This window comes from Scyliorhinus torazame, chromosome 15, assembly GCF_047496885.1.
Source record: "Scyliorhinus torazame isolate Kashiwa2021f chromosome 15, sScyTor2.1, whole genome shotgun sequence".
NCBI lineage: Eukaryota > Metazoa > Chordata > Chondrichthyes > Carcharhiniformes > Scyliorhinidae > Scyliorhinus > Scyliorhinus torazame.
The window spans coordinates 47,607,471-47,623,336 of record NC_092721.1 but is presented as its reverse complement, the minus strand read 5'-3'; the positions used below and the strand labels follow the sequence as shown (position 1 = coordinate 47,623,336).

The window sequence follows — 15,866 nt, the reverse complement described above, 5'->3', positions numbered from 1 at the left end:
CTTGGTTTGTGTAGAATCTGCTAAAACAGCACACATTAACCAGGCAGGTAGAAAACAAAGATTATATTTATTTACAATATTACACTCTCCACTCCCTGAAGGGTCTCCCGTTTTTTTACAAGAAGTCTGATCTCCCAGTTAAGGGGATCCCAGTTAATCCCTTCCCTCTCCCCCTCATTACTGGGGGAGCTCATATTCAGAGGAGGTCACACGGAATCTAATTGGCCTGATACAGTGACTTCCTTGAGAGTTATAACAGTTTGCCAACCTGAAGCACTATATTTCAACTTCGCTCCACTCCATTCTCCTCACCCATCTCCAGGGGACCCAGAATCGGCTTTAGTGAAATAAAACAGAAAATGCTGGAAATACCCAGCAGGTTAAGCAGCGCCTGTGAAGAGAAGCAAGAGTTAACTTTTCAGGTCGCTGTCCCTTCATCAGCACAGCCTCTCTTCACAAACACTGCCTGACCTGCTGAGTAATTCCAGTATTTTCTTTTTCGATATTTCAAATTTCACGCATCTGCAGTATTTTGCTTTTGTATTAATTTTAATGATATTGACTGAGGGATAAGTGTTGGCCACAGTAGCATGAGACCTCTTCCTGCTCCTCTTATGCTCCATGCAACAGTGTCGAGGGGGCTTCAGTTTAAAACTCATTTGTAAGGCAGCTAATACATTCGATCAAAATCTCTTCAGTACTACACTTGAGAATCAACCTGGATCATAACCGGGTTTGCACTTCCACTGTTGTTGTAACTTCATGAGAGGTGTTGGAAGTTCCATTTACACAGGTAACCACTGCACCTATGGTTAGAATACTCCAGAGAAATTCCCAGTCTACATATTGCCTTTCTGCAGTGATGCTTCTAAATCAGATCCAGGAGTGTTACCACTGAGCCGAGCTTCATGAGGATCTCAAAGTAGGAGCAGAAAGGAAATTGAGAAACAGTTGAGAAATTGTTCAAAACCACTTATTTTAACATTACTCTGTCTGTTCCATGGCCTCCATATGCTTCCAGCCACCCAGTAACCCAGGATCAGTCCCACAAAATTAGGCAGAGGACAACGAACAAGAAGACATGCCTGAATTTTACACTCTCCCCCGGCAGGTTTTGAAGTGGGAGACGCGTGAAATGCTCATTTCCTAAATCTTGCCAGAATAAATATTTGCTTTAATTTTAATAATAGAAAAAGCTGACAATTTTTATTAGTTTGAATATTTATCGTTGAACTCCCAAGTTAGCACTGAATAAAATAAAATAAAATAAATGCTATCAAAACAACTCAAATATTATTTTGACTAGGATTCCCATGATTAACAAGGCCAGAATTTAAGTACCCATGCTCCATGACATGTCAAGCTCAGCCTGAAAAATTAACCCATCTGAGTTCCCACTATTAACAGCATCGGGGGCAGGTTTAGCTCACTTGGCTAGACAGCTAGTTTGTGATGTAGAACAAGGTCAGCAGTGTGGGTTCAATTCCTGTACCGGCTGAGGATATTCATGAAGGCCCCACCTTCTCAACCTTGCCCCTCGCCTGAGGTGTGGTGACCCTCAGGTTAAATCACCACCAGTCAGGCCCCCCCCCCCCCCCCCCCCCCCCCCCCAACCTCAGGGGAAAGCAGCCAGTGGTCATCTGGGAATTCTCTTTTCCCTCTCTTGGCTATCTCACTGTTGTTGGTTTTCCACTTAGTTATCCTGCATATAGTATTTTTTTAACCCCCCATGGATCGCCATATTAATGGATATCGGAAGCTTCTTGTTTCTGGTAGGGCCAACAGGCAAAGATGTGTGCCTGACCAACTGCAAAGGCAGAAAATGGCTGCAGCAGCGGTATAGTCTCTGACGTGATGGCTTCACACATCACGGAAATCTGACTCCCAACCCATCAAGATCATGTGGACGATGATGGTGCTCCAAGGTCCCCGCGTTAAACAAAGTCATGCACCGTTTCTACCAGGGTCCAATTGCCAAGTGCTGTAATGATAAAGAATTGTCGACGGGGGCAGGGCTGTGAACCTGGGAGTCCCTAGGCAAGAATATTTACATCACGTGAACTATCAAGACTCCAAATTGACATTGTCACCCTCTTCCAGACCTGCCTTCTTGGGAAAGGGAGGCTAAAAGAAGGGAGTTGTAGAATGAAAAGCTCATGACACTTCGCCCACAGTTCAAAGTTATATTCTGACCTCGATGAGGTCGTCATTGCCATTCCAAAAGAATAAAGATCATTCTTCTGGGGGACTCTTCAGGGTTGGCCAGGACTCCGATATCTGGGTTGGACCAATGGGAAAAAAAAGCATGGGAAATGGCTATTCAAATTCTGTCCTCCAGCTGAAAAACGTGTGTGCAACTTGATCTCATATAACAAACGCCCTCTTCCACTAAAAGGACAAATATAAAATCGCACGGATGCATCCCAGATCAAAGCACTGGCACCTCCTGGATTATGTAATTGTACAAGTCAAAGATCTAAATGATGTCTGTATCACTCAATCCATGCGGAACCTGATGCTGGACAGATCATCAACTTGTCCGATCAATGAAGAATATCCACCTAACACCAAGATATTGTAAGAACCTGTTATATAACCTGTCCAGATCCTATTGGCTGGAGACAATCAGTTACCCTATGGTCCTTGAGGAATATGAGCTACGTCAATGAAGGGGGGGGGCGTTGGTGGGGGCAAGCATTAACGGTGCAGCTGTATAAATAGCTGGCCAGTGTGATACCGGCTAGAGAGGAGACCAGTAGTGAACTGCTGGTACTTTTTACATTTTGTTGTAAATACATTTACTTTCTGTTTGACTCTACAAACCCATTCTGGATTCTTTTAGGCCCTCACAAAAGAACTCTCAACTAATTTGGATGATCTTCACATATCCAGCTCAATTTGAGAACAGTGGATCAAATAAAGTCAGCTGTACGTGTCTCCTGCATCCAGACCATTGGGTTTGAGCATCATCGTCACCAGAATGGTTTGATGAAAATGATGCAGAAATATGTGACCTCCTGCAAAAAAAAACTTTATTGCCTGGCATAGATCTATAGATCAAGGGCAAATGGACAAATCCCCTTCACTCACAGGATAGTGTCTCTCTTCTTATGGATGACAATTCCATCAACGCTGGAAAAAACTTGTACAACAGCTCCTCAACTGTGAATTCACAGTGACAGCTGATATTTTCCAGACTATTCCCCCATTGTCCTGTATAAAAATCCAGGGGTGAACTACCATTGATGGGAGAGGTGCTTCAAGCAATCAAACAGATGAAAACATCTGCTGCCGTAAAGATATACCAGTTGAGCTCTTAAAAGCTTGTGGGATTTTGCTCACATCAAGACTCTGTCCTTGAATTGATGACAGCTGAAGACAAAAGGGGCGATTGTCAGATATGGAGGCCAAGTGTTCGCACCGTCCTGAACGCCGTCGTGAACAGGGACTGGGCACAACCTATTCTGGCGCCCATAGGGGGACAGCACAGCGCTGGAGTGGTTTCACGCCACTCCAGCGTCCTTACGCGGCGCCAACCCGCGCGTGCGCAGTCGGGGCAGCCCAATCCTGTGCATGCGCGGTTGGGCAGTGCCATCCTGCACATGCGCGGGGAACATCTTATGCACGCCGGCCCCTAATCAACATGGCGGCGGTGTTCTGGGGCCGCGCGCGTGGAAGGAGGTAGGTCCGGGTGGGGGGGGGGGGGGAGAGGCCGGCCCGCCGATCGGTGGGCCCCGATCGCGAGCCAGACCCCATCGGAGGCCACCCCAGTGAAAAAGCTAACGTTTCTAGTCCAGATAACCCTTTGTCAAAGCTTTCACAAAGGGTCATCTGGACTTGAAACATTAGCTCTTTCCTCTCCCTACAGATGCTGCCAGACCTGCTGAGATTTTCCAGCATTTTCTCTTTGGTTTCAGATTCCAGCGTCCACAGTAATTTGCTTTTATCCAGTGTTTTACCATGTTAGTTTCGTCCTGCAATATGGGGCGAGATTCTCCGACCCCCCGCCGGGCCGGAGAATCGCCGGGGGCTGGCGTGACTCCCGCCCCCGCCGGTTGCCGAAGTCTCCGGCACCAGATATTCGGCGGGGGCGGGAATCGCGCCGCGCCGGTTGGCGGGCCCCCCACCCACAATTCTCCGGCCCGAATGGGCCGAAGTCCCGCCACTAACATGCCTGTCCCGCCGGCGTAGATTAAAGCACCTACCTTACCGGCGGGACAAGGCGGCGCGGGCGGGCTCCGGGGTCCTGGGGGGGGCGCGGGACGATCTGGGCCCGGGGGTTGCCCCCACGGTGGCCTGGCCCGCGATCGGGGCCCACCAATCCGCGGGCGGGCCTGTGCCGTGGGGCACTCTTTTCCTTCCGCCTTCGCCACGGTCGCCACCATGGCGAAGGCGGAAGAGACTCCCTCCACTGCGCATGCGCGGGAATGCCGTCAGCGGCCGCTAACGCTCCTGCGCATGCGCCGCCCGGAGATGTAATTTCCGCGCCAGCTAGCGGGGCACCAAAGGCCTTTTCCGCCAGCTGGCGGGGCGGAAATTCGTCTGGCGCCGACCTAGCCCCTTCAGGTTGGGGCTCGGCCCCCAAAGATGCGGAGCATTCCGCACCTTTGGGGCGGCGCGATGCCCGACTGATTTGCGCCGTTTTGGGCACCAGTCGGCGGACATCGCGCCGTTTCCAGAGAATTTCGCCCATGGTATCTCATCATGCTAGAAGTACAGTTGTTTTGCTCAATATGACCCTAGCGACTGAAACCTTCACCGGTCCTGATTTTTCTCTTTATGTCCCTCCATTTTGTGCCTATCTATAGAGTATAATTGGAAAGGTAAATGGTACAGAAGCACGGGAGGTAATTTTAATCTTCTAAAATAGGTGGTTTTGTGTCAGGTGGGATGCCAAAATGTTAAAAATATTTAACCTCCATTTTAAATGCAGTCCTGAATAGTTGTGCTTTCTGGACCTCAGGAAACTGGAGGCTAAGGCATGGAGAGGAACATAAGAACTAGGAGCAGGAGTAGGCCATCTGGCCCTTCGAGCCTGCTCTGCCTTTCAATGAGATCATGGCTGATCTTTTGTGGACTCAACTCCACTTTCCCACCCGAATACCACAACCCTTCATTCCTTTATTCTTCAAAAAACTATCTATCTTTATCTTGAAAACATTCAATGAAGGAGCCTCAACTGCTTCACTGGGCAGGGTATTCCATAGATTCACAACCCTTTGGGTGAAGAAGTTCTTCTTGAGTTCAGTCCTAAATCTACTTCCCCTTATTTTGAGGCTATGCCCCCTAGTTCTGCTTTCACCCGCCAGTGGAAACAACCTCCCCGCATCTATCCGATCTATTCCCTTCATAATTTTATATGTTTCTATAAGATCCCCCTCATCCTTCTAAATTCCAACAAGTACAGTCCCAGTCTACTCAACCTCTCCTTGTAAGCCAACCCCCTCAACTCTGGGATTAACCGTAGGGAATCTCCTCTGCATACCCTTCAGCGTCAGTACATCCTTTGTCAGGTAAGGAGACCAAAACTGAACACAATACTCCAGGTGTGGCCTCACTAACACCGTATACAGTTGCAGCATAACCTCCCTAGTCTTAAACTCCACCCCTCTAGCAGTGAAGAACAAAGCTCCATTTGCCTTCTTAATCACCTGTTGCACCTGTGAACCAACTTTTTGCGACTCATGCACCAGGACACTCAGATCCCTCTGCACAGCAGCATGTTTTAATATTTAGATAATAATCCCTTTTGTTGTTATTCCTACCAAAATGGATAACCTCACATTTGTCAACATTGTATTCCATCTGCCAGACCCTAGCCCATTCACTTAAACTATCCAAATCCCTCTGCAGACGTCCAGTATCCTCTGCACTTTTTGCTTTACCCCTCATCTGAGTGTCGTCTGCAAACTTGGGCACATTTGGTCCCCAACTCCAAATCATCTATATCAATTGTGAACAATTGTGGGCCCAACACTGATCCCTGAGGGACACCACTAGCTACTGATTGCCAACCAGAGCAACACCCATTAATCCCCACTCTTTGCTTTCTATTAATTAACCAATCCGACTTCTGGGTGCGGCAATGACCAGCTAAGTCGCACGTTTCGGCAGCTCCTGGTGGAACGGACTTTTGGGCTCTTAATAGGAGCCCCAACAGCAATTTAAACGGCCAAAAACACTGTGCGGTAAACTAGAAGGAAATCCCCCCGGACACGCATGGATAAAGGAGAGGATAGCAGCCGGATTGCGGAGGATCCTCTGGAGCAGCGGCAAGGAAGGCAAGCTCAAAGCAAGATGGCGTCGGAAGGTGGCCGTTTGTTATGGGGCCCAGACCAACAAGAGTTCCTGCGGCGCTGTGTGGAAGAGCTGAAAAAGGAATTGAAGAAGGAGTTGTTGGCCCCGATATTACAGGCAATTGAAGGGCTAAAGGAGGAGCAGAAGACCCAAGAGCAGGAGCTTCGGGTCGTGAAGGCAAAGGCTGCTGAAAACGAAGATGAAATACAAGGCCTGGTGGTGAAGACAGAGACACACGAGGCGCAACACAAAAGGTGTGTGGAAAGGCTGGAAGTACTGGAGAATAATTCGAGGAGGAAGAATTTAAGCGTTCTGGGTCTTCCCGAAGGCGTGGAAGGGGCGGACGTCGGGACATATGTGAGCACGATGCTTCACTTGCTAATGGGATCGGAGGCCCCGACGGGCCCTTTGGAGGTGGAGGGAGCTTATCGAGTTATGGCGCGAAGACCAGGGCAGGAGAAATACCTCGAGCCATAGTGGTGAGGTTTCACCGCTATAATGACAGAGAGATGGTCCTAAGATGGGCGAAGAAAACTCGGAGCTGCAGGTGGGAGAACGCGGTGATCCGCGTATACCAGGATTGGAGTGCGGAGGTGGCGAGAAGGAGGGCAAGTTTTAATCACTCTTTTCTCTCTTCCCCCTGTTGGGTGGGGGGGGGGGGGTGGAGGGGGGGGGTAGAATGAGGAACTGTGGGTGCCGGTCATTAGGAGCGGGGCCGAGTGGGAAATGCGGACTTTGTTCCCGCGCTATGGTAATTATGGCGGGAACAGGGACGCAGGAAGGAGGGGGCATCGCACAGTGGGGGCTGAGGACAAGGGGGGAAGCCGAGGTCAGCCAGAGTTCGCTGACTTCTGGGAGCAACATGGGGGGTGCAACTACGCTAGGAAGGGATCTAGCGAAGGGGGGGGGGGGGGGGTTAACTGGGTTGCTGCTGCTAAGGAGAAGGGGGAGCTGTTATGGGATGGGGTGGTCGAGGCAGGAGGGCGCCGTTGGGGGGATACACGGGTACGTGGGAACCGGGTGAGGAGCTGGGTTAAAAAAGGGGATGGCTAGTCGACAAGGGGGGGGGTAAAGAGCCCCCCAACCCGGCTGATCACGTGGAACGTGAGAGGGCTGAACGGGCCGATTAAAAGGGCACGGGTACTCGCACACCTAAAGAAATTAAAGGCAGATGTGGTTATGTTGCAGGAGACGCATCTGAAACTGATAGACCAGGTCAGACTACGTAAAGGATGGGTGGGGCAGGTGTTTCATTCAGGTTTGGATGCGAAGAACAGGGGGGTGGCTATCTTGGTGGGGAAACGGGTACTGTTTGAGGCAAAGACCATCGTGGCGGATAGTGGGGGTAGATATGTGATGGTGAGTGGCAGATTGCAAGGGGAGGCGGTGGTTCTGGTGAACGTATATGCCCCGAACTGGGATGATGCAAATTTTATGAGGCGTATGTTGGGACGTATCCCGGACCTGGAGGCTGGAAAGTTGGTAATGGGGGGAGATTTCAATACGGTGCTTGATCCAGGGCTGGGCCGATCGAGGTCCAGGACCGGGAGGAGGCCGGCAGCGGCCAGGGTGCTCAAGGACTTCATGGAGCAGATGGGAGGGGTAGACCCCTGGAGATTTAGTAGACCTAGGAGTAAGGAGTTCTCATTTTTCTCCCATGTCCACAAAGTATATTCATGGATAGACTTTTTTGTCTTGGGAAGGGCACTGATTCCGAAGGTGACAGGGACGGAATATACGGCCATAGCTATTTCGGACCACGCTCCACATTGGGTAGACCTGGAGGTAGGAGAGGAAATCGAACAGCACCCACTCTGGAGAATGGATATGGGTTTATTGGCAGATGAGGGGGTATGTTTAAGGGTGAGGGGGTGCATCGAAAGGTACTTGGAGCTTAATGACAATGGAGAGGTTCAGGTGGGAGTGGTCTGGGAGGCGTTGAAGGCGGTGGTTAGAGGGGAACTGATATCCATAAGGGCACATAAAGGGAAACAAGAGGGTAAAGAAAGGGAGCGATTGCTGAAAGAACATTTGAGGGTGGACAGGCAATATGCGGAGGCACCGGAGGAGGGACTGTACAGGGAAAGACAAAGGCTACATGTGGAGTTTGACCTGCTGACCACGGGTAAGGCGGAGGCACAGTGGAGGAGGGCACAGGGTGTACAGTATGAGTATGGAGAGAAGGCGAGTCGGCTACTGGCCCACCAATTGAGAAAGAGGGGAGCAGCGAGGGAGATAGGTGGGGTGAGAGATGAGGAGGGAGAGATGGAACGGGGAGCGGAGAGAGTGAACGGGGTGTTCAAGGCATTTTATGAGAGGTTATATGAGGCTCAGCCCCCGGAAGGGAAGGAGGGAATGATGTGTTTCTTGGATCAGCAGGAATTCCCTAAGGTGGAGGAGCAGGAGAGGGCGGGACTGGGAGCACAGATTGAGATGGAGGAGGTGGTAAAAGGGATTGGGAGCATGCAGGCGGGGAAGGCCCCGGGACCGGACGGATTCCCGGTGGAATTTTATAGGAAGCATATGGACTTACTGGCCCCGCTTCTGACGAGAACCTTTAATGAGGCTAGGGAAAGGGGGCAGCTGCCCCTGACTATGTCGGAGGCAACGATATCGCTCCTTTTGAAGAAGGAAAAAGACCCACTGCAGTGTGGGTCCTACAGGCCCATTTCCCTTTTAAATGTAGATGCTAAGCTCTTGGCCAAGGTGATGGCGACTAGGATAGAGGACTGTGTCCCCGTGGTGGTCCACGAGGATCAAACTGGGTTCGTTAAGGGGAGACAGCTGAACACGAACATACGGAGGTTGCTAGGGATAATGATGATGCCCCCACCAGAGGGGGAGGCGGAGATAGTGGTGGCGATGGACGCCGAGAAAGCATTCGACAGAGTGGAGTGGGATTATCTGTGGGAGGTGCTGAGGAGATTTGGTTTTGGAGAAGGGTATATCGGATGGGTACAGCTGCTGTATAGGGCCCCCGTGGCGAGCGTGGTCACGAACAGACAGAGGTCTGATTACTTCCGTCTTCATAGAGGGACGAGGCAGGGGTGTCCCCTGTCTCCGTTACTGTTTGCATTAGCAATTGAGCCCCTGGCCATAGCACTGAGGGGCTCCAGGAAGTGGAGGGGAGTACTCAGGGGAGGAGAAGAACACCGGGTATCCTTGTATGCAAATGATTTATTGCTGTATGTTGCGGACCCAGTGGAGGGGATGCCTGAGATAATGCAGACACTCAGGGAGTTTGGGGAATTTTCGGGGTACAAATTGAATATGGGTAAGAGTGAGCTGTTTGTGGTGCATCCGGGGGAGCAGAGCAGGGGAATAGATGACTTACCGCTGAGGAAGGTGACAAGAGATTTCCGGTACTTAGGGATTCAGATAGCCAGGAGTTGGGGAACCTTACACCGGCTTAATCTAACAAGATTGGTGGAACATATGGAGGAGGATTTTAAGAGATGTCACTGGTGGGTAGGGTGCAGGCGGTTAAAATGGTAGTCCTCCCGAGATTCCTCTTTGTGTTTCAGTGCCTCCCGGTGATGGTCACGAAGGCTTTTTTCAAGAGAATTGAGAAAAGTGTCATGAGTTTTGTGTGGGCCGGGAAGACCCCGAGAATGAGGAGGGGGTTCTTGCAGCGTACCAGGGATAGGGGGGGCTGGCACTACCGAGCCTAAGTGAATACTACTGGGCTGCCAATATCTCAATGGTGTGTAAGTGGATGGGAGAAGGGGAGGGAGCGGCGTGGAAGAGATTGGAGATGGCATCCTACAAGGGAACCAGCCTACAAGCAATGGTGACGGCGCCGTTGCCGTTCTCCCCGAAGAAATACACCACAAGTCCAGTGGTGGTGGCAACACTAAAAATTTGGGGGCAGTGGAGACGACATAGGGGAAGGACGGGAGCCTCGGTGTGGTCCCCGATAAGAAATAACCATAGGTTTGTCCCGGGGAGAATGGATGGGGGATTTGGAGCATGGCAAAGAGCTGGGGTTGTGCAACTGAGAGATCTGTTCGTAGACGGGACGTTTGCGAGTCTGGGAGCGCTGACGGAAAAATATGGGTTGCCCCAAGGGAATGCATTTCGGTACATGCAACTGAGGGCTTTCGCGAGGCAACAGGTGAGGGAATTCCCGCAGCTCCCGACGCAGGAGGTTCAGGATAGAGTGATCTCAGGGACATGGGTGGGGGATGGTAGGGTGTCGGATATATACAGGGAAATGAGGGACGAGGGGGAGATCATGGTGGATGAGCTGAAGGGGAAATGGGAAGAAGAACTGGGGGAAGAGATTGAGGAGGGGCTGTGGGCTGATGCCCTACGTAGGGTAAACTCGTCGTCCTCGTGCGCCAGGCTAAGCCTGATACAATTCAAGGTTTTACACGGCGCATATGACTGGAGCATGGCTCAGTAAATTTTTCGGGGTAGAGGATAGGTGTGGGAGATGCTCGAGAAGCCCAGCAAACCACACCCACATGTTTTGGTCATGTCCGGCACTACAGGGGTTCTGGGTGGGGGTGGCAAAGGTGTTTTCGAAGATGGTGGGGGTCCGGGTCGAGCCAAGCTGGGGGTTGGCTATATTCGGGGTTGCAGAAGAGCCGGGAGCGCAGGAGGCGAAAGAGGCTGATGTCTTGGCCTTTGCGTCCCTAGTAGCCCGGCGAAGGATATTGCTTATGTGGAAGGAAGCCAAACCCCCGGGCGTGGAGACCTGGGTAAATGATATGGCAGGGTTTATAAAACTAGAACGGATAAAGTTTGCACTAAGGGGTTCGGTACAAGGGTTCACCAGACGGTGGCAACCGTTCATTGACTACCTCGCAGAACGATAAAGGAAATGGGAAGGTAACAGCAGCAACCGGGGGGGGGGGGGGGGGGGAGGGCCCGGGCAGGTCCTCAGGGGTGTTTTTGTATAAATATTTGTATCAGGCTATGTATATTGGATTGTTTGATTTTATTTTTGGAGAGTTATTATTTTTGATAGGGCAGTTGCCATTTAGTTTATATATTATTTATTTGTTAAAAACGGCCACTGTTATTTATACTGTTTTACTGTTGTAAAAAGGAAAACCTTTGTATTGTTTTGTTTGGCCAAAAAATTTGAATAAAATATATATTTTTTTAAAAATTAACCAATCCTCCATCCATGCTACTACTTTACCCTTAACACCATCCATCCTTATCTTTTGTGTGGCACCTTGTCAAAAGCTTTCTGGAAATCCAGATATACCACATCCATTGGCTCCCCGTTATCTGCCGCACTGAAATGTCCTCACTAAATTCCACTAAATTATTTAGGCACGACCTGCCCTTTATGAACCCATGCTGCTTCTGTCCAATGGGACAATTTTCATCCAGATGCCTCGCTATTTCTTCCTTGATGATAGATTCTAGTATCTTCCCTACTACCGAAGTTAAGCTAACTGGCCTATAATTACCCATTTTCTGCCTCCCTCCTTTTTTAAACGGTGGTATCACTTTTGCTATTTTCCAATCTGCCGGGACCACCCCAGAGTCTAGTGAATTTTGGTAAATTATCACGAGTGCACTTGCAATTTCCCTAGCCATCTCTTAGTACCCTGGGATGCATTCCATCTGGGAAAACCTGTCTACCTTTAGCCTCATTAGCTTGCCCATCACTACCTCCTTAGTGATAGCAATCGCCTCAAGGTTCTCGCCTCATTTCCATCAGTCACTGGCATGTTATTTGTGTCTTCCACTGTGAAGAACGACCCCAAAAAACCTGTTCAGTTCCTCAGCCATTTCCTCAACTCCCATTTTTAAATCTCCCTTCTCATCCTCTAAAGGACCAATATTTACCTCAGCCACTCTTTTTTGTTTTACATATTTGTAGAAACTTTTACTATCTGTTTTTATATTCTGAGCAAGTTTACTCTCACAATCTATCTTGCTCTTCTTTATAGCTACTAACTTAGTAGATTTCTGTTGCCCCCTAAAGATTTCCCAATCCTCTAGTCTCCCACTAATCTTTGCCACTTTGTATGCTTTTTCTTTCAATTTGATACACTCCCTTATTGCCTTAGAAATCCACGGTCAATTTTCCCTCTTTCTACCGTCCTTCCTTTTTGTTGGTACAAACTTTTGCTGAGCACTGTGAAAAATCGCTTGGTCATGTTCTCCACTGTTCCTCAACTGTTTCACCATAAAGTCTTTGCTCCCAGTCTACCTTAGTCAGCTCTTCTCTTATCCCATTGTAATCTCCTTTGTTTAAGCACAAAACACTAGTGTTTGATTTTACCTTCTCACCCTCCATCTGTATTTTAAATTCCATCATATTATGATCACTCCTTCTGAGGGGATCCCTAACTATGAGATCATTAATCAATCCTGTCTCATTACACAGGACCAGATCGAAGATTGCTTGTTCCCTCGTAGGTTCCATTACATACTGTTCTAAGAAACTATCATGGATACATTCTATAAACTCCTCCTGAAGGCTGCCTTGACCGACCTGGTTAAACCAATCGACATGTAGATTAAAATCCCCATAATAACTGTTGTACCATTTCGATGCCAATGCCTTTCCACTCAACTGTTGGATCTAATTTACCCGCTTCATCAACCCCACATGTTCAGACAATCACTGACATTTCCAATCACTAGTCCATAATTCCAACCTCTAATCAGCCCTTCTCTGGCCTTTGACCTTGCCTCGTGTCTGCCTTCTGGACTCTAATCTCTTACCCTTCTCTGGACCCCAATCTGCCATCTGGTCCCTGAACTGCCCCCTTCCCAATCCTCCCTTTGAATACCCCTCTTCATCCTCTATACTCCTTTAATGCAGCCCAATGACAACCAACCAACCGGCCTTTCAAACTGGCTCACTGCAAATTGGAAACAGAGATAAAGTATTAGCAATATGATGTAAATGGGTGAATTGGACACAATGTTTTGAATTTTACTATGATTTCAAGTTACAGAGATCTTTTCTGGCTTTGAACAAAAGTTGAACATCTGCCAGACGTCTTTAATTGAAATAGATTAAACCTCTGGATGAATGGAACAGATGGCTGGACATCTAGTCAGGCAATTTCAAAAGAATCCATTGCATTGAACTCTGTCGGGTCTGTTTATTCAGCTGTGCAGTAGCATCCCATTATCAATGAATGGCTCAACTCCAAACTCCACTCCAATAATGGATTTAACTGAGCAGGAGTTGATTACGCAGTTGTGGAAGGGTCTATGTATTTTGTTTTATCAACAACTGCTGAGCACATAGCAGGATTAAATGTGTTGAATTGGTTTTTGAATGGTTGTTTATTTATTTTGATGTATTAATGTACACGTGAAATAAGAAGCTTTTGTCAGGAAGGTTTCAATGTCTGTAAGCCAAATTTTCATGGAGATCTGGCCCTTTAGAAATAGTGGGTATAACTTGGATGTAAAAGTCTTGCCCCATTTCTGACAGATCCAGCTTTTTCTGGCAGGGGGAAGAGGGTGGTGCTTGATTCACAAAGGTGGGACACCTGAACTCAGCGCTGAACCTAGACAGATCCCATTTTAGCTGTTTCAAGGATTTGTTTTGCAGTATGTGGTTATGAATTGATGGAATATAAGTAAATGCTCTTGAAGATATAAGGTATGTTTAAGTGCCTCTGTAGTTTTTTAAAATCCCACATTGACTTAAATCGAAAAAATGGCTTGAGCAATCAGTGAGATTTTAAAAATAAACTCATCAGTTGGATTGCTTTGATTGACAGACCATCTCGTATACAATAGAAAAAAACATGACCACCTGTTCCACAGTTTAGATAAAGTTCTTTGTTGACATTTACCAAGGTGTGTTACTATGCCATTATGCTTGCTTGGCTGAGTTTCAAAAGTATTAACTCAGCAAGGGGTTTTCAGTTCAGATTGATTGACAATTCAAAGTGGCTATTAAAGGATTAACTGTCTTTGATGCAGTTAGTGATTAGAAGTGTTTTGTTTTTATAACAAATGTACCAGTGGAGATAAGTTAAAAGCTTGAATGGGTTTTATTAATGCTAGCTGTTTTTCATGATCAGGTATATATTCGTGAGAGCTGTATTAGATTATTAGAAGTTTATTCTTTTTAAACTTCACATTGCTCCTGAGATCTGCCCAAGTGGATACTGGGTGAATGGCTATGAAGGTTGCCTTCATGGGTTTTGGTGTTGGGCATGAGTTGGCATGGAGGCGTCATGAGAGAGCATGGAAGAAGAGTGACTGTGATGAGTAAGCGCTTAAAAAATTCTAAAACAACTAGGAGAAGCTCCCAGAGAATTGTGATGGACCTTCTAACTAGCTCATCTCAGCATTTGTCTGCCTCCTTGGCCACCTGAAATCATCTTTCAGGATTGGTGAACCAACTCCATTCCACCTGCTCCCCAGGGCAAAAATCTGGGTCTAATGGGACCTTTTAAACTGAGAAAGGTCTGTTTGATAATTTCCTGACTCAAATTTGATTGTAAAAATATAGCGCCATATGCTTAATGGTTGTTTTATGTGCTTCTAAGAGGGACTTTTTTAAAGATGTATTTCAATAGTTGATTTTTATTTTCCTGAGCATTTCAAAGACTTCCAAATGTTATTATTTGAATCGTGAATTCTATAGAGTGGATACTGGGTGTGACAGTATGGAGGATGTAGTCTTGAAGATAAGTGTTCCACAACTAGCTTCACCCCTCGCCAAGCAGCTTCAGTACCGTTACAAAACTGACAACTATCCAACAAAGTAGAAAATTGCCTAGGTATATTGTGCCACAAAACTGATGTTGAAAGTGACTACTACATTTGACTTCACGGCAGCATCTGACTAAGTGTGATATGGAGAAGCCCCAGTCAAATTGATGTCAATGGAAATCAGAGGGGAAACAAGACTGTGTTGTAACTGTAGTTAATAGTATTCTAAACGTGGCCACACTAGTAACTTGTACAGTTGCAGCAACACCTCTTTCCTTTTATACACCAGACCTCTTGAAATAAAAGCCTTTTGCCATTTGCCTTCCCTATTACATTCTGCACCTGCATGCTAGCTTTCTAGGTTTCAGGAACATAGCCCAAGCCCCTTTGTCATAGAATTTACAGTGCAGAAGGAGGCCATTCGGCCCATCGAGTCAGCACCGGCTCTTGGGAAGAGCACCTTACCCAAGATCCACACTATCCCCATAACCCAGTAACCCCACCCAACACTAAGGGCAATTTTGGACACTAAGGGCAATTTAGCATGGTCAATCCACCTAGCCTGCACGTATTTGCACTGTGGGAGGAAACCGGAGCACCCGGACGAAACCCACACAGACACGGGGAGAATGTGCAGACTCCGCACAGACAGTGACCCAAGCCGAGAATTGAATCTGGGACCCTGGAGCTGTGAAGCAATTGTGCTAACCACTGTGCTACCATGCTGCCCTAGCTTTGTGCTACACCTTTCTGCAGTCTTTCTCCATTTAAATAATAATCCACCTTCTCATTCTTTCTTCCAAATTGAACAGTCTCACATTTTCCCACATTGAATACCATTTGTCAATTTTCTGCCAACTCATTTAGCTTGTCAATATCTCTCTGTAAGCTCTATATCTCATCCTGACAACTTGCTT

The 15,866-nt window shown here is 47.8% G+C and overlaps 1 protein-coding gene across 4 annotated transcripts in view; it reads right to left on the bottom strand.

Annotated features, from left to right (window-relative positions):
• The window catches only part of gpc5a (glypican 5a), a 1,780,902-nt gene that overhangs the window by 759,254 nt on the left and 1,005,782 nt on the right, over window positions 1-15,866 (bottom strand). The window lies entirely within an intron of this gene.